The sequence below is a fragment of the Cyanistes caeruleus genome, chromosome 13 (genome assembly GCF_971803275.1).
Source record: "Cyanistes caeruleus chromosome 13, bCyaCae1.hap1.1, whole genome shotgun sequence".
NCBI lineage: Eukaryota > Metazoa > Chordata > Aves > Passeriformes > Paridae > Cyanistes > Cyanistes caeruleus.
Window position 1 is genome coordinate 20,483,883 of NC_141713.1, and position 22,883 is coordinate 20,506,765.

General features: G+C 50.5%; 1 long non-coding RNA gene across 1 annotated transcript; it reads left to right on the forward strand.

Moving 5' to 3' along the window:
• The first annotated feature begins 3,027 nt into the window (after positions 1-3,027).
• Positions 3,028-14,565, forward strand: LOC147650763 (uncharacterized). Its single transcript, XR_015275776.1, has 3 exons — positions 3,028-4,173; positions 4,280-7,328; positions 7,440-14,565. It is a non-coding gene; the product is annotated as an uncharacterized LOC147650763 (long non-coding RNA).
• Positions 14,566-22,883: the final 8,318 nt, after the last annotated feature.

Genomic DNA, 22,883 nt, shown 5'->3' on the forward strand with positions numbered 1-22,883 from the left:
ACAGGACAGCACATGTTTGTGCAGCGTATCCCTGCCACAGACACAAGCACGGATTTGCAGCACCCTATTCCACCAATGGTGTGAAAGGTTTCTGTGTTGCGCAGGGCATTTCTCTGCATCTGGAAGTCCAAGGGAAAGGGCAATTGTTCTCGCAGAACGCAGCAACAGCAGTAGGGAGCAGCAGGAAGAAGTCATGGTCGTACTTCTTCCACACGACAACTAGCGACTAATCAGCAAGCATGCGAGTGGCAGCAAGGTTCCACTTGCAGTCTAAAAGTTTCACGTGCCTGATCCCTGTTAAACACTTTCCTTATTCGTTCGCCCGCAGCGCTCGCGCTTTCCACCACCCGCTCGCTAACCGGCACCTTCCCACATCCACACTTGGTTCAAATGCCGGTTGCCAAAAGCTCGGGAAAGCAGCTTCTGCCGAGGGATGTTCGCCTCCTCCGGTTACCTTCTCCGAACTGCGGAGTCGCGGCTTCTGTCTTTCTTGCTCTTAATGCAAGCGGAAAGCTTTTGCACTGCGTCTGGTGAGGAGAACGTGTGACAGGACAGCACATGTTCGCGCAGCTTACCCCTGCCACTTACCCAATAACGGATTTGCAGCACTCCATTCCACCCATGGTGTGACAGGTTTCTGTGCTGCGAGGGACATTTCTCTGCATCTAGGAGTAAAAGGGAAAGCGCAATTGTTGTCGCAGAGAGCAGCAACAACAGAAGGGAGCATGTCAGTAGGAAGATGTCAGTAGGAAGGTGTCATGGTCGTACCTCTTCTACAAGACAACTAGCGAGTAATCAGCAAGCGTGCGAGTTGGAGTTACAATCCACTTACACTCTGAAAGTTTCGCAGGCCAGACGCCTGTTAAACACCTTCTTTTTTCACCTGCCCGCAGCGCTCGCGCTTTCCACCGCCGAACCCAGAGCGGCACCCTCCCACAGACACACTTGGTTCAAATGCCTGTTGCCAAAAGCTGGGGAAAGCCGCTTCTGCCGAGAGATGTTCGCCTCCTCCGGTTACCTTCTGCGAACTGCGGAGTCGCGGCTTCTGCCTTTCTTGCTCTTAATGCAAGCGGAAAGCTTTTGCACTGGGTCTGGCGAGGAGAACGTGTGACAGGACAGCACATGTTTGTGCACATTACCCCTGCCACTGACACAAGCATGGATTTGCAGCACCCTATGCCACCTATGGTGTGACAGGATTCTGTGCTGCGCAGGGCATTTCTGTGCATCTGGAAGTCCAAGGGAAAGCGCAACTGTTGTGGCAGAGAGCAGCAACAGCGGTAGGGATCAGCAGGAAAAAGTCATGCTCGTACTTCTTCCAATAGACATCTAGCGACTAATCAGCAAGCGTTCGAGCGCCAGCTACGTTCCACTTGCAGTCTGAAAGTTTCGCAGTACAGATGCATGCTAAATACCTTATTCGTCTGTCGGAAGCGCTCGCGCTTTCCACCGCCCGCACCATGACCGGCACTCTCCCTCAGACACATATGGTGCTTTAGCCGGTTGCCAAGATCTCCGGAAAGCAGCTTCTGCCGAAGGATGTTCGTCTCCTGCGGTTACTTTCTCCGAACTGCGTAGCCGCGGCTTCTACCTTTCTTGCTCTAAATGGAAGCAGAAACCTTTTGCACTGCGTCTAGCGAAGAGAAGGTGTGACAGGACAGCAGATGTTTGTGCAGCTTACCCCTGCCCCTGACGCAAGCACGGATTTGCACCACGCTCTGCCACCCACGGTGTGACAGCTTTCTGTGCAGCGAGGGGCATTTCTCTTCATCTGGGAATAAAAGGGAAAGCTCAATTGTTGTCGCAGAGAGCAGCAACAGCAGTAGGGAGCAGCAGAATGAAGTCGTGGTCGTTCTTCTTCCACAAGACAACTAGCAATTAATCAGCAAGCGTGCGAGTTGGAGATACAATCCACTTACACTCTGAAAGTTTCGCGCGCCAGACGCCTCTTAAAGACCCTCCTTATTTGCCTGCCCGAAGCGCTCGCGTTTCCACCGCCCGAACCATGACCAGCACTCTCCCTCAGACACACATGGTACTTTGGTCGGTTGCCAAGAGTTCCGGAGAGCAGCCTTTGCCGAAGAAGGCTCCCCACTTTCGGTTAGCTTCTCCGAACTCCGGAATCGCAGATTTTGACTTTCTTGCTCTTAATGCAAGAGGGAAGTTTGCACTGCGTCTGGCGAGGAGAATGTGTGACAAGACAGCACATGTTTGTGCAGCTTACCCACAGGCCAGCTGAACCTGGCATCTCTGAATGGGTCTTTACATTCTTCCCAGGAAGATGAATGGCAATCACTATTTTGGCAGGGAGGAAAGTGCATCAGCTAGCAATTTGCTGTAGAAAATGTGCTTTCTGCTCCTCTCACAGCCAAAACTCCTACCCATTTCTTGGAAGTCCTTCTTAGATAAGGACCGTGTTCAACTGAGTGACAGTGAAGCCAAATGGCAATGCCGCAATCAATTGTCCTGTACACAATCTCCTTCATCCACGTGGAAGGTTACCCACGGGCACACAAGAGGACGGAAGAAACCCAAATGCATCGTTGGACATAAAGTCAGACGTGTTGAGGGATGAAGAAATCTTGCAGAGATATGGAAAGCTGCCCTGAAAACCCAGTTCGGGGAGAGCCTGAGCTCTTTTGTGCTTCTAGGCCTGAAGATGCTCAGCACCTTTCCCAGATGCTCAGCAGGCAGTAGGATTGTGCCTGAATCTGGCTCTGGAAATGCCAGTGCCTCAACTGAGACCTGTGGCAAAGATTTCCATTGCACGGAGAGGGGCCACAGTCCTGCAAGAGTCTTTCAGCAGAGCAAACAGCAGCCTGGAGGGTGGGCAATGCTGCATCTGGACCACTGCATGCTCATCCTTCACCACAATGCAGAGCTGCCATGGATCACTTTTTCCATTTCTGCTGTTGGATATGTTTTGGAGAAGTTGTTCTAGGTGGCTTTGGATGGTGATCCAAGTAGGAAGCAGCCATTCGCCTGCTGTGATATCCTTACAACTAGTCCTAACTTCTCATTGCCTTTGGTTTGATTGGGGGTGTTTTATCTGTTTGTTTGATTGGTTTCTTTGGGTTGGTTTCTTTGTGTTTTTCTCTCTTTTGCTTGGAGTTTCTTTTCCTTTTTTAGAAATGACTGGTGAAGTTGGCACAAGCAAACTCCAGAAAACGTAAAGCAGGTTTGACTTTCCAGAAATTGCTTTTGGCTGGCTTTAGCTGCATTCCCCAGGATCACGATCAGCAGTAGATATTTGCAGGTTTTGCTCTGCATCCTCAGCCTGCCCAGATGTTGTTCAGTGTTTCAGCAGTGGAGAAGAAGATGGATATTTTGCTAAACCTCCTTTCAAACAACAAAACTTGGGTTAGCACGACAGAAAAGAAGAAAAGAAAATCTTCGCCAGTTAGAACAGAGCCAGAGTCCCACCATTTCCCCCTCCACTTCTCTTTCTTTTCTACATTTAGAGGTAAAGCTTCCATCTCCAAAAGCTTCCATCTCTCACTTCCTGATGTAGCCATTTGCTACCCTTTAGCCTTGACTGCCACGCATCGGACTGCTGTCCGTGTGGGGCTGGGGATGCTCAGCCTGGAAAGAGAAGGGGGCTGGCGAGGCCTCCCTGCAGCTCTAGGAAAGATGGGCACAGACAGGAGAAGCCTTTCAACTGCAGGAGTGAGCTTGAAGTTGGATCTAATGAAGCTGCTCTTTTCCACTCCGGCTGCTGGGCCACTGGCCCAGGCTGTGCACAGAGGCTGGGGATGCTCCATCCTTGGCAACATCCAAGGCCAGCTGGGAGCGGGGCTCTGAGCAACCTATTCTGAGCGAAGATCGCTCCGCTTGGAACAAGATGGTCTTTAGGGTCCCTTCCAAGCCCAAGCACCCAGGGATTCCATCATTCATTCTACGGTCTCCGTTGTCCACTTCAGCCTGGGCCTGAACTCCTGGCGGTGATGTCACAGTGCACGCTCCAGCTAGAACTTCCAGCATCCAGCAACGGCCACAACACAACCCTTGGCTCCTTGTGCCAGCACGCTCTTCATTCACCCTGCTCCAAGCCTACCCCTGTCACCTTGTTGCCACCTGCTCCCTGATTCCCCCAGCAGTCCCCAAAGCTCCCCATCGCTTGGATTTTGCTCTCCATCCCTGCAGGATGTCTGCATTTGTTCCAAAAGAGCTATGGTACTATTCCACGGAGGCGGACACCCCGCAGCTGCCTGGCTGGGCTGGAGCTCTGTGGGACAGGGTGGGAAAGGGACCCCACGCTGAAATTTTGCTACCTCTGCAGGCTGGCACAGACGGAGAGGAGGAGACGGACGTCGATACACAGACTGATAGAGAAGAAGCCATGGAAGTGGACGGAGAGGATACTGGAGAGGAAGAGATGGATGTGGATATGTACGAGACAGAGGAAGAGATGGAGGTGGAAAGGAAAGATTCTATTGAAGAGATGGATACTGATCTAAAAGACAAGGAGGAAGACATGGTCTTGGGATGAAGACCGATGCCAGCAGCAGAACAGGCAGGTGCTCCCCACAAGCAGAGTGGGTCCCCTGCTGCCAGCCTGGGGCCGGGCTGGGCACTTCCTGCTCAGGGACACGCTAGCCCATGCACTGCATTCTGCTGGCCATCCCTGGCCTGGCCTGGGCTTGCTGTGGGTCACACAAGCCCTGTTCAAGTGCCTGGGCCACAGCCCCCAGCCAGGCTCCCTTCTGGCAGCAGAGTCCCACTGGGCCAGTGTCCCAGCCCAGCAGCACATGGAACACCCTTCCGTGCCTGACTGCACTGACCGTGCTACTTGTTTTTCCTTCCGGGACTTAGGGACATCACAGACACAGATGCCACCCTGCTGTACATACGTTTTACAGTTGTTGTGTTCAGGATAGAGGTTTTAGAGTTTGTTTAAGTTGTCTGTAAATACGTTTCATAGAGTTTTGTTAGATCTCTTCTCAGGTAAATAGGTTCTATAGTTTGTTGTTGTTGTTGTTGTTGTTACCAATATTCTTACAGTGTAAATATGTGGTGTAGTTCATTCTTGTTCCTTTTCTTCTACAGATAAACAGTCTTTGATTTTCACTCCCCAGTTCTCTTTGCATTTTCTTCGGGCACATTTGCAAAGCTGTGGGTTGTTTCGGGAACAATGCTTGCAGGACTCTAAAAAGAGTATCACAACCGCTCTGCCACACTCTCCGCTGCTGCTGCTGCCCCAAAAAGCACTGGCTGTCTTTGCTCACACAATCACAGTTGTGGTGGCATTTCTACCACACCACAGGACAGCGATGTTTACCCTCTTCTCCTGGAAATACCTACAGCACTTTTGGGTAGCAAGGCAAACATGAGCCTCTTTTAGTGGCCCTTGAAACTGGACATGTAAAATGAGGTACACAAAGCCACAGGCCAGCTGAACCTGGCATCTCTGAATGGGTCTTTACATTCTTCCCAGGAAGATGAATGGCAATCACTATTTTGGCAGGGAGGAAAGTGCATCAGCTAGCAATTTGCTGTAGAAAATGTGCTTTCTGCTCCTCTCACAGCCAAAACTCCTACCCATTTCTTGGAAGTCCTTCTTAGATAAGGACCGTGTTCAACTGAGTGACAGTGAAGCCAAATGGCAATGCCGCAATCAATTGTCCTGTACACAATCTCCTTCATCCACATGGAAGGTTACCCACGGGCACACAAGAGGACGGAAGAAACCCAAATGCATCGTTGGACATCATAAAGTCAGACGTGTTGAGGGATGAAGAAATCTTGCAGAGATATGGAAAGCTGCCCTGAAAACCCAGTTCGGGGAGAGCCTGAGCTCTTTTGTGCTTCTAGGCCTGAAGATGCTCAGCACCTTTCCCAGATGCTCAGCAGGCAGTAGGATTGTGCCTGAATCTGTCTCTGGAAATGCCAGTGCCTCAACTGAGACCTGTGGCAAAGATTTCCATTGCACGGAGAGGGGCCACAGTCCTGCAAGAGTCTTTCAGCAGAGCAAACAGCAGCCTGGAGGGTGGGCAATGCTGCATCTGGACCACTGCATGCTCATCCTTCACCACAATGCAGAGCTGCCATGGATCACTTTTTCCATTTCTGCTGTTGGATATGTTTTGGAGAAGTTGTTCTAGGTGGCTTTGGATGGTGATCCAAGTAGGAAGCAGCCATTCGCCTGCTGTGATATCCTTACAACTAGTCCTAACTTCTCATTGCCTTTGGTTTGATTGGGGGTGTTTTATCTGTTTGTTTGATTGGTTTCTTTGGGTTGGTTTCTTTGTGTTTTTCTCTGTTTTGCTTGGAGTTTCTTTTCCTTTTTTAGAAATGACTGGTGAAGTTGGCACAAGCAAACTCCAGAAAACGTAAAGCAGGCTTGACTTTCCAGAAATTGCTTTTGGCTGGCTTTAGCTGCATTCCCCAGGATCACGATCAGCAGTAGATATTTGCAGGTTTTGCTCTGCATCCTCAGCCTGCCCAGATGTTGTTCAGTGTTTCAGCAGTGGAGAAGAAGATGGATATTTTGCTAAACCTCCTTTCAAACAACAAAACTTGGGTTAGCACGACAGAAAAGAAGAAAAGAAAATCTTCGCCAGTTAGAACAGAGCCAGAGTCCCACCATTTCCCCCTCCACTTCTCTTTCTTTTCTACATTTAGAGGTAAAGCTTCCATCTCCAAAAGCTTCCATCTCTCACTTCCTGATGTAGCCATTTGCTACCCTTTAGCCTTGACTGCCACGCATCGGACTGCTGTCCGTGTGGGGCTGGGGATGCTCAGCCTGGAAAGAGAAGGGGGCTGGCGAGGCCTCCCTGCAGCTCTAGGAAAGATGGGCACAGAGAGGAGAAGCCTTTCAACTGCAGGAGTGAGCTTGAAGTTGGATCTAATGAAGCTGCTCTTTTCCACTCCGGCTGCTGGGCCACTGGCCCAGGCTGTGCACAGAGGCTGGGGATGCTCCATCCTTGGCAACATCCAAGGCCAGCTGGGAGCGGGGCTCTGAGCAACCTATTCTGAGCGAAGATTGCTCCGCTTGGAACAAGATGGTCTTTAGGGTCCCTTCCAAGCCCAAGCACCCAGGGATTCCATCATTCATTCTACGGTCTCCGTTGTCCACTTCAGCCTGGGCCTGAACTCCTGGCGGTGATGTCACAGTGCACGCTCCAGCTAGAACTTCCAGCATCCAGCAACGGCCACAACACAACCCTTGGCTCCTTGTGCCAGCACGCTCTTCATTCACCCTGCTCCAAGCCTACCCCTGTCACCTTGTTGCCACCTGCTCCCTGATTCCCCCAGCAGTCCCCAAAGCTCCCCATCGCTTGGATTTTGCTCTCCATCCCTGCAGGATGTCTGCATTTGTTCCAAAAGAGGTATGGTACTATTCCACGGAGGCGGACACCCCGCAGCTGCCTGGCTGGGCTGGAGCTCTGTGGGACAGGGTGGGAAAGGGACCCCACGCTGAAATTTTGCTACCTCTGCAGGCTGGCACAGACGGAGAGGAGGAGACGGACGTCGATACACAGACTGATAGAGAAGAAGCCATGGAAGTGGACGGAGAGGATACTGGAGAGGAAGAGATGGATGTGGATATGTACGAGACAGAGGAAGAGATGGAGGTGGAAAGGAAAGATTCTATTGAAGAGATGGATACTGATCTAAAAGACAAGGAGGAAGACATGGTCTTGGGATGAAGACCGATGCCAGCAGCAGAACAGGCAGGTGCTCCCCACAAGCAGAGTGGGTCCCCTGCTGCCAGCCTGGGGCCGGGCTGGGCACTTCCTGCTCAGGGACACGCTAGCCCATGCACTGCATTCTGCTGGCCATCCCTGGCCTGGCCTGGGCTTGCTGTGGGTCACACAAGCCCTGTTCAAGTGCCTGGGCCACAGCCCCCAGCCAGGCTCCCTTCTGGCAGCAGAGTCCCACTGGGCCAGTGTCCCAGCCCGGCAGCACATGGAACACCCTTCCGTGCCTGACTGCACTGACCGTGCTACTTGTTTTTCCTTCCGGGACTTAGGGACATCACAGACACAGATGCCACCCTGCTGTACATACGTTTTACAGTTGTTGTGTTCAGGATAGAGGTTTTAGAGTTTGTTTAAGTTGTCTGTAAATACGTTTCATAGAGTTTTGTTAGATCTCTTCTCAGGTAAATAGGTTCTATAGTTTGTTGTTGTTGTTGTTGTTGTTACCAATATTCTTACAGTGTAAATATGTGGTGTAGTTCATTCTTGTTCCTTTTCTTCTACAGATAAACAGTCTTTGATTTTCACTCCCCAGTTCTCTTTGCATTTTCTTCGGGCACATTTGCAAAGCTGTGGGTTGTTTCGGGAACAATGCTTGCAGGACTCTAAAAAGAGTATCAAAACCGCTCTGCCACACTCTCCGCTGCTGCTGCTGCCCCAAAAAGCACTGGCTGGCTTTGCTCACACAATCACAGTTGTGGTGGCATTTCTACCACACCACAGGACAGCGATGTTTTCCCTCTTCTCCTGGAAATACCTACAGCACTTTTGGGTAGCAAGGCAAACATGAGCCTCTTTTAGTGGCCCTTGAAACTGGACATGTAAAATGAGGTACACAAAGCCACAGGCCAGCTGAACCTGGCATCTCTGAATGGGTCTTTACATTCTTCCCAGGAAGATGAATGGCAATCACTATTTTGGCAGGGAGGAAAGTGCATCAGCTAGCAATTTGCTGTAGAAAATGTGCTTTCTGCTCCTCTCACAGCCAAAACTCCTACCCATTTCTTGGAAGTCCTTCTTAGATAAGGACCGTGTTCAACTGAGTGACAGTGAAGCCAAATGGCAATGCCGCAATCAATTGTCCTGTACACAATCTCCTTCATCCACATGGAAGGTTACCCACGGGCACACAAGAGGACGGAAGAAACCCAAATGCATCGTTGGACATCATAAAGTCAGACGTGTTGAGGGATGAAGAAATCTTGCAGAGATATGGAAAGCTGCCCTGAAAACCCAGTTCGGGGAGAGCCTGAGCTCTTTTGTGCTTCTAGGCCTGAAGATGCTCAGCACCTTTCCCAGATGCTCAGCAGGCAGTAGGATTGTGCCTGAATCTGTCTCTGGAAATGCCAGTGCCTCAACTGAGACCTGTGGCAAAGATTTCCATTGCACGGAGAGGGGCCACAGTCCTGCAAGAGTCTTTCAGCAGAGCAAACAGCAGCCTGGAGGGTGGGCAATGCTGCATCTGGACCACTGCATGCTCATCCTTCACCACAATGCAGAGCTGCCATGGATCACTTTTTCCATTTCTGCTGTTGGATATGTTTTGGAGAAGTTGTTCTAGGTGGCTTTGGATGGTGATCCAAGTAGGAAGCAGCCATTCGCCTGCTGTGATATCCTTACAACTAGTCCTAACTTCTCATTGCCTTTGGTTTGATTGGGGGTGTTTTATCTGTTTGTTTGATTGGTTTCTTTGGGTTGGTTTCTTTGTGTTTTTCTCTCTTTTGCTTGGAGTTTCTTTTCCTTTTTTAGAAATGACTGGTGAAGTTGGCACAAGCAAACTCCAGAAAACGTAAAGCAGGCTTGACTTTCCAGAAATTGCTTTTGGCTGGCTTTAGCTGCATTCCCCAGGATCACGATCAGCAGTAGATATTTGCAGGTTTTGCTCTGCATCCTCAGCCTGCCCAGATGTTGTTCAGTGTTTCAGCAGTGGAGAAGAAGATGGATATTTTGCTAAACCTCCTTTCAAACAACAAAACTTGGGTTAGCACGACAGAAAAGAAGAAAAGAAAATCTTCGCCAGTTAGAACAGAGCCAGAGTCCCACCATTTCCCCCTCCACTTCTCTTTCTTTTCTACATTTAGAGGTAAAGCTTCCATCTCCAAAAGCTTCCATCTCTCACTTCCTGATGTAGCCATTTGCTACCCTTTAGCCTTGACTGCCACGCATCGGACTGCTGTCCGTGTGGGGCTGGGGATGCTCAGCCTGGAAAGAGAAGGGGGCTGGCGAGGCCTCCCTGCAGCTCTAGGAAAGATGGGCACAGACAGGAGAAGCCTTTCAACTGCAGGAGTGAGCTTGAAGTTGGATCTAATGAAGCTGCTCTTTTCCACTCCGGCTGCTGGGCCACTGGCCCAGGCTGTGCACAGAGGCTGGGGATGCTCCATCCTTGGCAACATCCAAGGCCAGCTGGGAGCGGGGCTCTGAGCAACCTATTCTGAGCGAAGATTGCTCCGCTTGGAACAAGATGGTCTTTAGGGTCCCTTCCAAGCCCAAGCACCCAGGGATTCCATCATTCATTCTACGGTCTCCGTTGTCCACTTCAGCCTGGGCCTGAACTCCTGGCGGTGATGTCACAGTGCACGCTCCAGCTAGAACTTCCAGCATCCAGCAACGGCCACAACACAACCCTTGGCTCCTTGTGCCAGCACGCTCTTCATTCACCCTGCTCCAAGCCTACCCCTGTCACCTTGTTGCCACCTGCTCCCTGATTCCCCCAGCAGTCCCCAAAGCTCCCCATCGCTTGGATTTTGCTCTCCATCCCTGCAGGATGTCTGCATTTGTTCCAAAAGAGCTATGGCACTATTCCACGGAGGCGGACACCCCGCAGCTGCCTGGCTGGGCTGGAGCTCTGTGGGACAGGGTGGGAAAGGGACCCCACGCTGAAATTTTGCTACCTCTGCAGGCTGGCACAGACGGAGAGGAGGAGACGGACGTCGATACACAGACTGATAGAGAAGAAGCCATGGAAGTGGACGGAGAGGATACTGGAGAGGAAGAGATGGATGCGGATATGTACGAGACAGAGGAAGAGATGGAGGTGGAAAGGAAAGATTCTATTGAAGAGATGGATACTGATCTAAAAGACAAGGAGGAAGACATGGTCTTGGGATGAAGACCGATGCCAGCAGCAGAACAGGCAGGTGCTCCCCACAAGCAGAGTGGGTCCCCTGCTGCCAGCCTGGGGCCGGGCTGGGCACTCCCTGCTCAGGGACACGCTAGCCCATGCACTGCATTCTGCTGGCCATCCCTGGCCTGGCCTGGGCTTGCTGTGGGTCACACAAGCCCTGTTCAAGTGCCTGGGCCACAGCCCCCAGCCAGGCTCCCTTCTGGCAGCAGAGTCCCACTGGGCCAGTGTCCCAGCCCGGCAGCACATGGAACACCCTTCCATGCCTGACTGCACTGACCGTGCTACTTGTTTTTCCTTCCGGGACTTAGGGACATCACAGACACAGATGCCACCCTGCTGTACATACGTTTTACAGTTGTTGTGTTCAGGATAGAGGTTTTAGAGTTTGTTTAAGTTGTCTGTAAATACGTTTCATAGAGTTTTGTTAGATCTCTTCTCAGGTAAATAGGTTCTATAGTTTGTTGTTGTTGTTGTTGTTGTTGTTACCAATATTCTTACAGTGTAAATATGTGGTGTAGTTCATTCTTGTTCCTTTTCTTCTACAGATAAACAGTCTTTGATTTTCACTCCCCAGTTCTCTTTGCATTTTCTTCGGGCACATTTGCAAAGCTGTGGGTTGTTTCGGGAACAATGCTTGCAGGACTCTAAAAAGAGTATCAAAACCGCTCTGCCACACTCTCCGCTGCTGCTGCTGCCCCAAAAAGCACTGGCTGGCTTTGCTCACACAATCACAGTTGTGGTGGCATTTCTACCACACCACAGGACAGCGATGTTTTCCCTCTTCTCCTGGAAATACCTACAGCACTTGTGGGTAGCAAGGCAAACATGAGCCTCTTTTAGTGGCCCTTGAAACTGGACATGTGAAATGAGGTACACAAAGCCACAGGCCAGCTGAACCTGGCATCTCTGAATGGGTCTTTACATTCTTCCCAGGAAGATGAATGGCAATCACTATTTTGGCAGGGAGGAAAGTGCATCAGCTAGCAATTTGCTGTAGAAAATGTGCTTTCTGCTCCTCTCACAGCCAAAACTCCTACCCATTTCTTGGAAGTCCTTCTTAGATAAGGACCGTGTTCAACTGAGTGACAGTGAAGCCAAATGGCAATGCCGCAATCAATTGTCCTGTACACAATCTCCTTCATCCACGTGGAAGGTTACCCACGGGCACACAAGAGGACGGAAGAAACCCAAATGCATCGTTGGACATCATCAAATCAGACGTGTTGAGGGATGAAGAAATCTTGCAGAGATATGGAAAGCTGCCCTGAAAACCCAGTTCGGGGAGAGCCTGAGCTCTTTTGTGCTTCTAGGCCTGAAGATGCTCAGCACCTTTCCCAGATGCTGCTCAGCAGGCAGTAGGATTGTGCCTGAATCTGGCTCTGGAAATGCCAGTGCCTCAACTGAGAGCTGTGGCAATGATTTCCATTGCATGGAGAGGGGCCACAGTCCTGCAAGAGTCTTTCAGCAGAGCAAACAGCAGCCTGGAGGGTGGGCAATGCTGCATCTGGACCACTGCATGCTCATCCTTCACCACAATGCAGAGTTGCCATGGATCACTTTTTCCATTTCTCCTGTTGGATATGTTTTGGAGAAGTTGTTCTAGGTGGCTTTGGATGGTGATCCAAGTAGGAAGCAGCCATTCGCCTGCTGTGATATCCTTACAACTAGTCCTAACTTCTCATTGCCTTTGGTTTGATTGGGGGTGTTTTATCTGTTTGTTTGATTGGTTTCTTTGGGTTGGTTTCTTTGTGTTTTTCTCTGTTTTGCTTGGAGTTTCTTTTCCTTTTTTAGAAATGACTGGTGAAGTTGGCACAACCAAACTCCAGAAAACGTAAAGCAGGCTTGACTTTCCAGAAATTGCTTTTGGCTGGCTTTAGCTGCATTCCCCAGGATCACGATCAGCAGTAGATATTTGCAGGTTTTGCTCTGCATCCTCAGCCTGCCCAGATGTTGTTCAGTGTTTCAGCAGTGGAGAAGACGATGGATATTTTGCTAAACCTCCTTTCAAACAACAAAACTTGGGTTAGCACGACAGAAAAGAAGAAAAGAAAATCTTCGCCAGTTAGAACAGAGCCAGAGTCCCACCATTTCCCCCTCCACTTCTCTTTCTTTTCTACATTTAGAGGTAAAGCTTCCATCTCCAAAAGCTTCCATCTCTCACTTCCTGATGTAGCCATTTGCTACCCTTTAGCCTTGACTGCCACGCATCGGACTGCTGTCCGTGTGGGGCTGGGGATGCTCAGCCTGGAAAGAGAAGGGGGCTGGCGAGGCCTCCCTGCAGCTCTAGGAAAGATGGGCACAGACAGGAGAAGCCTTTCAACTGCAGGAGTGAGCTTGAAGTTGGATCTAATGAAGCTGCTCTTTTCCACTCCGGCTGCTGGGCCACTGGCCCAGGCTGTGCACAGAGGCTGGGGATGCTCCATCCTTGGCAACATCCAAGGCCAGCTGGGAGCGGGGCTCTGAGCAACCTATTCTGAGCGAAGATTGCTCCGCTTGGAACAAGATGGTCTTTAGGGTCCCTTCCAAGCCCAAGCACCCAGGGATTCCATCATTCATTCTACGGTCTCCGTTGTCCACTTCAGCCTGGGCCTGAACTCCTGGCGGTGATGTCACAGTGCACGCTCCAGCTAGAACTTCCAGCATCCAGCAACGGCCACAACACAACCCTTGGCTCCTTGTGCCAGCACGCTCTTCATTCACCCTGCTCCAAGCCTACCCCTGTCACCTTGTTGCCACCTGCTCCCTGATTCCCCCAGCAGTCCCCAAAGCTCCCCATCGCTTGGATTTTGCTCTCCATCCCTGCAGGATGTCTGCATTTGTTCCAAAAGAGGTATGGTACTATTCCACGGAGGCGGACACCCCGCAGCTGCCTGGCTGGGCTGGAGCTCTGTGGGACAGGGTGGGAAAGGGACCCCACGCTGAAATTTTGCTACCTCTGCAGGCTGGCACAGACGGAGAGGAGGAGACGGACGTCGATACACAGACTGATAGAGAAGAAGCCATGGAAGTGGACGGAGAGGATACTGGAGAGGAAGAGATGGATGCGGATATGTACGAGACAGAGGAAGAGATGGAGGTGGAAAGGAAAGATTCTATTGAAGAGATGGATACTGATCTAAAAGACAAGGAGGAAGACATGGTCTTGGGATGAAGACCGATGCCAGCAGCAGAACAGGCAGGTGCTCCCCACAAGCAGAGTGGGTCCCCTGCTGCCAGCCTGGGGCCGGGCTGGGCACTCCCTGCTCAGGGACACGCTAGCCCATGCACTGGATTCTGCTGGCCATCCCTGGCCTGGCCTGGGCTTGCTGTGGGTCACACAAGCCCTGTTCCAGTGCCTGGGCCACAGCCCCCAGCCAGGTTCCCTTCTGGCAGCAGAGTCCCACTGGGCCAGTGTCCCAGCCCGGCAGCACATGGAACACCCTTCCGTGCCTGACTGCACTGACCGTGCTACTTGTTTTTCCTTCCGGGACTTAGGGACATCATAGACACAGATGCCACCCTGCTGTACATACGTTTTACAGTTGTTGTGTTCAGGATAGAGGTTTTAGAGTTTGTTTAAGTTGTCTGTAAATACGTTTCATAGAGTTTTGTTAGATCTCTTCTCAGGTAAATAGGTTCTATAGTTTGTTGTTGTTGTTGTTGTTGTTGTTGTTGTTGTTACCAATATTCTTACAGTGTAAATATGTGGTGTAGTTCATTCTTGTTCCTTTTCTTCTACAGATAAACAGTCTTTGATTTTCACACCCCAGTTCTCTTTGCATTTTCTTCGGGCACATTTGCAAAGCTGTGGGTTGTTTCGGGAACAATGTTTGCAGGACTCTAAAAAGAGTATCACAACCGCTCTGCCACACTCTCCGCTGCTTCTGCTGCCCCAAAAAGCACTGGCTGGCTTTGCTCACACAATCACAGTTGTGGTGGCATTTCTACCACACCACAGGACAGCGATGTTTTCCCTCTTCTCCTGGAAATACCTACAGCACTTGTGGGTAGCAAGGCAAACATGAGCCTCTTTTAGTGGCCCTTGAAACTGGACATGTGAAATGAGGTACACAAAGCCACAGGCCAGCTGAACCTGGCATCTCTGAATGGGTCTTTACATTCTTCCCAGGAAGATGAATGGCAATCACTATTTTGGCAGGGAGGAAAGTGCATCAGCTAGCAATTTGCTGTAGAAAATGTGCTTTCTGCTCCTCTCACAGCCAAAACTCCTACCCATTTCTTGGAAGTCCTTCTTAGATAAGGACCGTGTTCAACTGAGTGACAGTGAAGCCAAATGGCAATGCCGCAATCAATTGTCCTGTACACAATCTCCTTCATCCACGTGGAAGGTTACCCACGGGCACACAAGAGGACGGAAGAAACCCAAATGCATCGTTGGACATCATAAAATCAGACGTGTTGAGGGATGAAGAAATCTTGCAGAGATATGGAAAGCTGCCCTGAAAACCCAGTTCGGGGAGAGCCTGAGCTCTTTTGTGCTTCTAGGCCTGAAGATGCTCAGCACCTTTCCCAGATGCTGCTCAGCAGGCAGTAGGATTGTGCCTGAATCTGGCTCTGGAAATGCCAGTGCCTCAACTGAGAGCTGTGGCAATGATTTCCATTGCATGGAGAGGGGCCACAGTCCTGCAAGAGTCTTTCAGCAGAGCAAACAGCAGCCTGGAGGGTGGGCAATGCTGCATCTGGACCACTGCATGCTCATCCTTCACCACAATGCAGAGCTGCCATGGATCACTTTTTCCATTTCTCCTGTTGGATATGTTTTGGAGAAGTTGTTCTAGGTGGCTTTGGATGGTGATCCAAGTAGGAAGCAGCCATTCGCCTGCTGTGATATCCTTACAACTAGTCCTAACTTCTCATTGCCTTTGGTTTGATTGGGGGTGTTTTATCTGTTTGTTTGATTGGTTTCTTTGGGTTGGTTTCTTTGTGTTTTTCTCTGTTTTGCTTGGAGTTTCTTTTCCTTTTTTAGAAATGACTGGTGAAGTTGGCACAACCAAACTCCAGAAAACGTAAAGCAGGCTTGACTTTCCAGAAATTGCTTTTGGCTGGCTTTAGCTGCATTCCCCAGGATCACGATCAGCAGTAGATATTTGCAGGTTTTGCTCTGCATCCTCAGCCTGCCCAGATGTTGTTCAGTGTTTCAGCAGTGGAGAAGACGATGGATATTTTGCTAAACCTCCTTTCAAACAACAAAACTTGGGTTAGCACGACAGAAAAGAAGAAAAGAAAATCTTCGCCAGTTAGAACAGAGCCAGAGTCCCACCATTTCCCCCTCCACTTCTCTTTCTTTTCTACATTTAGAGGTAAAGCTTCCATCTCCAAAAGCTTCCATCTCTCACTTCCTGATGTAGCCATTTGCTACCCTTTAGCCTTGACTGCCACGCATCGGACTGCTGTCCGTGTGGGGCTGGGGATGCTCAGCCTGGAAAGAGAAGGGGGCTGGCGAGGCCTCCCTGCAGCTCTAGGAAAGATGGGCACAGACAGGAGAAGCCTTTCAACTGCAGGAGTGAGCTTGAAGTTGGATCTAATGAAGCTGCTCTTTTGCACTCCGGCTGCTGGGCCACTGGCCCAGGCTGTGCACAGAGGCTGGGGATGCTCCATCCTTGGCAACATCCAAGGCCAGCTGGGAGCGGGGCTCTGAGCAACCTATTCTGAGCGAAGATTGCTCCGCTTGGAACAAGATGGTCTTTAGGGTCCCTTCCAAGCCCAAGCACCCAGGGATTCCATCATTCATTCTACGGTCTCCGTTGTCCACTTCAGCCTGGGCCTGAACTCCTGGCGGTGATGTCACAGTGCACGCTCCAGCTAGAACTTCCAGCATCCAGCAACGGCCACAACACAACCCTTGGCTCCTTGTGCCAGCACGCTCTTCATTCACCCTGCTCCAAGCCTACCCCTGTCACCTTGTTGCCACCTGCTCCCTGATTCCCCCAGCAGTCCCCAAAGCTCCCCATCGCTTGGATTTTGCTCTCCATCCCTGCAGGATGTCTGCATTTGTTCCAAAAGAGGTATGGTACTATTCCACGGAGGCGGACACCCCGCAGCTGCCTGGCTGGGCTGGAGCTCTGTGGGACAGGGTGGGAAAGGGACCCCACGCTGAAATTTTGCTACCTCTGCAGGCTGGCACAGACGGAGAGGAGGAGACGGACGTCGATACACAGACTGATAGAGAAGAAGCCATGGAAGTGGACGGAGAGGATACTGGAGAGGAAGAGATGGATGCGGATATGTACGAGACAGAGGAAGAGATGGAGGTGGAAAGGAAAGATTCTATTGAAGAGATGGATACTGATCTAAAAGACAAGGAGGAAGACATGGTCTTGGGATGAAGACCGATGCCAGCAGCAGAACAGGCAGGTGCTCCCCACAAGCAGAGTGGGTCCCCTGCTGCCAGCCTGGGGCCGGGCTGGGCACTCCCTGCTCAGGGACACGCTAGCCCATGCACTGGATTCTGCTGGCCATCCCTGGCCTGGCCTGGGCTTGCTGTGGGTCACACAAGCCCTGTTCCAGTGCCTGGGCCACAGCCCCCAGCCAGGTTCCCTTCTGGCAGCAGAGTCCCACTGGGCCAGTGTCCCAGCCCGGCAGCACATGGAACACCCTTCCGTGCCTGACTGCACTGACCGTGCTACTTGTTTTTCCTTCCGGGACTTAGGGACATCACAGACACAGATGCCACCCTGCTGTACATACGTTTTACAGTTGTTGTGTTCAGGATAGAGGTTTTAGAGTTTGTTTAAGTTGTCTGTAAATACGTTTCATAGAGTTTTGTTAGATCTCTTCTCAGGTAAATAGGTTCTATAGTTTGTTGTTGTTGTTGTTGTTGTTGTTGTTGTTGTTGTTACCAATATTCTTACAGTGTAAATATGTGGTGTAGTTCATTCTTGTTCCTTTTCTTCTACAGATAAACAGTCTTTGATTTTCACACCCCAGTTCTCTTTGCATTTTCTTCGGGCACATTTGCAAAGCTGTGGGTTGTTTCGGGAACAATGTTTGCAGGACTCTAAAAAGAGTATCACAACCGCTCTGCCACACTCTCCGCTGCTTCTGCTGCCCCAAAAAGCACTGGCTGGCTTTGCTCACACAATCACAGTTGTGGTGGCATTTCTACCACACCACAGGACAGCGATGTTTTCCCTCTTCTCCTGGAAATACCTACAGCACTTGTGGGTAGCAAGGCAAACATGAGCCTCTTTTAGTGGCCCTTGAAACTGGACATGTGAAATGAGGTACACAAAGCCACAGGCCAGCTGAACCTGGCATCTCTGAATGGGTCTTTACATTCTTCCCAGGAAGATGAATGGCAATCACTATTTTGGCAGGGAGGAAAGTGCATCAGCTAGCAATTTGCTGTAGAAAATGTGCTTTCTGCTCCTCTCACAGCCAAAACTCCTACCCATTTCTTGGAAGTCCTTCTTAGATAAGGACCGTGTTCAACTGAGTGACAGTGAAGCCAAATGGCAATGCCGCAATCAATTGTCCTGTACACAATCTCCTTCATCCACGTGGAAGGTTACCCACGGGCACACAAGAGGACGGAAGAAACCCAAATGCATCGTTGGACATCATAAAATCAGACGTGTTGAGGGATGAAGAAATCTTGCAGAGATATGGAAAGCTGCCCTGAAAACCCAGTTCGGGGAGAGCCTGAGCTCTTTTGTGCTTCTAGGCCTGAAGATGCTCAGCACCTTTCCCAGATGCTGCTCAGCAGGCAGTAGGATTGTGCCTGAATCTGGCTCTGGAAATGCCAGTGCCTCAACTGAGAGCTGTGGCAATGATTTCCATTGCATGGAGAGGGGCCACAGTCCTGCAAGAGTCTTTCAGCAGAGCAAACAGCAGCCTGGAGGGTGGGCAATGCTGCATCTGGACCACTGCATGCTCATCCTTCACCACAATGCAGAGCTGCCATGGATCACTTTTTCCATTTCTCCTGTTGGATATGTTTTGGAGAAGTTGTTCTAGGTGGCTTTGGATGGTGATCCAAGTAGGAAGCAGCCATTCGCCTGCTGTGATATCCTTACAACTAGTCCTAACTTCTCATTGCCTTTGGTTTGATTGGGGGTGTTTTATCTGTTTGTTTGATTGGTTTCTTTGGGTTGGTTTCTTTGTGTTTTTCTCTGTTTTGCTTGGAGTTTCTTTTCCTTTTTTAGAAATGACTGGTGAAGTTGGCACAAGCAAACTCCAGAAAACGTAAAGCAGGCTTGACTTTCCAGAAATTGCTTTTGGCTGGCTTTAGCTGCATTCCCCAGGATCACGATCAGCAGTAGATATTTGCAGGTTTTGCTCTGCATCCTCAGCCTGCCCAGATGTTGTTCAGTGTTTCAGCAGTGGAGAAGACGATGGATATTTTGCTAAACCTCCTTTCAAACAACAAAACTTGGGTTAGCACGACAGAAAAGAAGAAAAGAAAATCTTCGCCAGTTAGAACAGAGCCAGAGTCCCACCATTTCCCCCTCCACTTCTCTTTCTTTTCTACATTTAGAGGTAAAGCTTCCATCTCCAAAAGCTTCCATCTCTCACTTCCTGATGTAGCCATTTGCTACCCTTTAGCCTTGACTGCCACGCATCGGACTGCTGTCCGTGTGGGGCTGGGGATGCTCAGCCTGGAAAGAGAAGGGGGCTGGCGAGGCCTCCCTGCAGCTCTAGGAAAGATGGGCACAGACAGGAGAAGCCTTTCAACTGCAGGAGTGAGCTTGAAGTTGGATCTAATGAAGCTGCTCTTTTCCACTCCGGCTGCTGGGCCACTGGCCCAGGCTGTGCACAGAGGCTGGGGATGCTCCATCCTTGGCAACATCCAAGGCCAGCTGGGAGCGGGGCTCTGAGCAACCTATTCTGAGCGAAGATTGCTCCGCTTGGAACAAGATGGTCTTTAGGGTCCCTTCCAAGCCCAAGCACCCAGGGATTCCATCATTCATTCTACGGTCTCCGTTGTCCACTTCAGCCTGGGCCTGAACTCCTGGCGGTGATGTCACAGTGCACGCTCCAGCTAGAACTTCCAGCATCCAGCAACGGCCACAACACAACCCTTGGCTCCTTGTGCCAGCACGCTCTTCATTCACCCTGCTCCAAGCCTACCCCTGTCACCTTGTTGCCACCTGCTCCCTGATTCCCCCAGCAGTCCCCAAAGCTCCCCATCGCTTGGATTTTGCTCTCCATCCCTGCAGGATGTCTGCATTTGTTCCAAAAGAGGTATGGTACTATTCCACGGAGGCGGACACCCCGCAGCTGCCTGGCTGGGCTGGAGCTCTGTGGGACAGGGTGGGAAAGGGACCCCACGCTGAAATTTTGCTACCTCTGCAGGCTGGCACAGACGGAGAGGAGGAGACGGACGTCGATACACAGACTGATAGAGAAGAAGCCATGGAAGTGGACGGAGAGGATACTGGAGAGGAAGAGATGGATGCGGATATGTACGAGACAGAGGAAGAGATGGAGGTGGAAAGGAAAGATTCTATTGAAGAGATGGATACTGATCTAAAAGACAAGGAGGAAGACATGGTCTTGGGATGAAGACCGATGCCAGCAGCAGAACAGGCAGGTGCTCCCCACAAGCAGAGTGGGTCCCCTGCTGCCAGCCTGGGGCCGGGCTGGGCACTCCCTGCTCAGGGACACGCTAGCCCATGCACTGGATTCTGCTGGCCATCCCTGGCCTGGCCTGGGCTTGCTGTGGGTCACACAAGCCCTGTTCCAGTGCCTGGGCCACAGCCCCCAGCCAGGTTCCCTTCTGGCAGCAGAGTCCCACTGGGCCAGTGTCCCAGCCCGGCAGCACATGGAACACCCTTCCGTGCCTGACTGCACTGACCGTGCTACTTGTTTTTCCTTCCGGGACTTAGGGACATCACAGACACAGATGCCACCCTGCTGTACATACGTTTTACAGTTGTTGTGTTCAGGATAGAGGTTTTAGAGTTTGTTTAAGTTGTCTGTAAATACGTTTCATAGAGTTTTGTTAGATCTCTTCTCAGGTAAATAGGTTCTATAGTTTGTTGTTGTTGTTGTTGTTGTTGTTGTTGTTGTTACCAATATTCTTACAGTGTAAATATGTGGTGTAGTTCATTCTTGTTCCTTTTCTTCTACAGATAAACAGTCTTTGATTTTCACACCCCAGTTCTCTTTGCATTTTCTTCGGGCACATTTGCAAAGCTGTGGGTTGTTTCGGGAACAATGTTTGCAGGACTCTAAAAAGAGTATCACAACCGCTCTGCCACACTCTCCGCTGCTTCTGCTGCCCCAAAAAGCACTGGCTGGCTTTGCTCACACAATCACAGTTGTGGTGGCATTTCTACCACACCACAGGACAGCGATGTTTTCCCTCTTCTCCTGGAAATACCTACAGCACTTGTGGGTAGCAAGGCAAACATGAGCCTCTTTTAGTGGCCCTTGAAACTGGACATGTGAAATGAGGTACACAAAGCCACAGGCCAGCTGAACCTGGCATCTCTGAATGGGTCTTTACATTCTTCCCAGGAAGATGAATGGCAATCACTATTTTGGCAGGGAGGAAAGTGCATCAGCTAGCAATTTGCTGTAGAAAATGTGCTTTCTGCTCCTCTCACAGCCAAAACTCCTACCCATTTCTTGGAAGTCCTTCTTAGATAAGGACCGTGTTCAACTGAGTGACAGTGAAGCCAAATGGCAATGCCGCAATCAATTGTCCTGTACACAATCTCCTTCATCCACGTGGAAGGTTACCCACGGGCACACAAGAGGACGGAAGAAACCCAAATGCATCGTTGGACATCATCAAATCAGACGTCTTGAGGGATGAAGAAATCTTGCAGAGATATGGAAAGCTGCCCTGAAAACCCAGTTCGGGGAGAGCCTGAGCTCTTTTGTGCTTCTAGGCCTGAAGATGCTCAGCACCTTTCCCAGATGCTCAGCAGGCAGTAGGATTGTGCCTGAATCTGGCTCTGGAAATGCCAGTGCCTCAACTGAGACCTGTGGCAAAGATTTCCATTGCACGGAGAGGGGCCACAGTCCTGCAAGAGTCTTTCAGCAGAGCAAACAGCAGCCTGGAGGGTGGGCAATGCTGCATCTGGACCACTGCATGCTCATCCTTCACCACAATGCAGAGCTGCCATGGATCACTTTTTCCATTTCTGCTGTTGGATATGTTTTGGAGAAGTTGTTCTAGGTGGCTTTGGATGGTGATCCAAGTAGGAAGCAGCCATTCGCCTGCTGTGATATCCTTACAACTAGTCCTAACTTCTCATTGCCTTTGGTTTGATTGGGGGTGTTTTATCTGTTTGTTTGATTGGTTTCTTTGGGTTGGTTTCTTTGTGTTTTTCTCTGTTTTGCTTGGAGTTTCTTTTCCTTTTTTAGAAATGACTGGTGAAGTTGGCACAAGCAAACTCCAGAAAACGTAAAGCAGGCTTGACTTTCCAGAAATTGCTTTTGGCTGGCTTTAGCTGCATTCCCCAGGATCACGATCAGCAGTAGATATTTGCAGGTTTTGCTCTGCATCCTCAGCCTGCCCAGATGTTGTTCAGTGTTTCAGCAGTGGAGAAGAAGATGGATATTTTGCTAAACCTCCTTTCAAACAACAAAACTTGGGTTAGCACGACAGAAAAGAAGAAAAGAAAATCTTCGCCAGTTAGAACAGAGCCAGAGTCCCACCATTTCCCCCTCCACTTCTCTTTCTTTTCTACATTTAGAGGTAAAGCTTCCATCTCCAAAAGCTTCCATCTCTCACTTCCTGATGTAGCCATTTGCTACCCTTTAGCCTTGACTGCCACGCATCGGACTGCTGTCCGTGTGGGGCTGGGGATGCTCAGCCTGGGAAGAGAAGGGGGCTGGCGAGGCCTCCCTGCAGCTCTAGGAAAGATGGGCACAGACAGGAGAAGCCTTTCAACTGCAGGAGTGAGCTTGAAGTTGGATCTAATGAAGCTGCTCTTTTCCACTCCGGCTGCTGGGCCACTGGCCCAGGCTGTGCACAGAGGCTGGGGATGCTCCATCCTTGGCAACATCCAAGGCCAGCTGGGAGCGGGGCTCTGAGCAACCTATTCTGAGCGAAGATTGCTCCGCTTGGAACAAGATGGTCTTTAGGGTCCCTTCCAAGCCCAAGC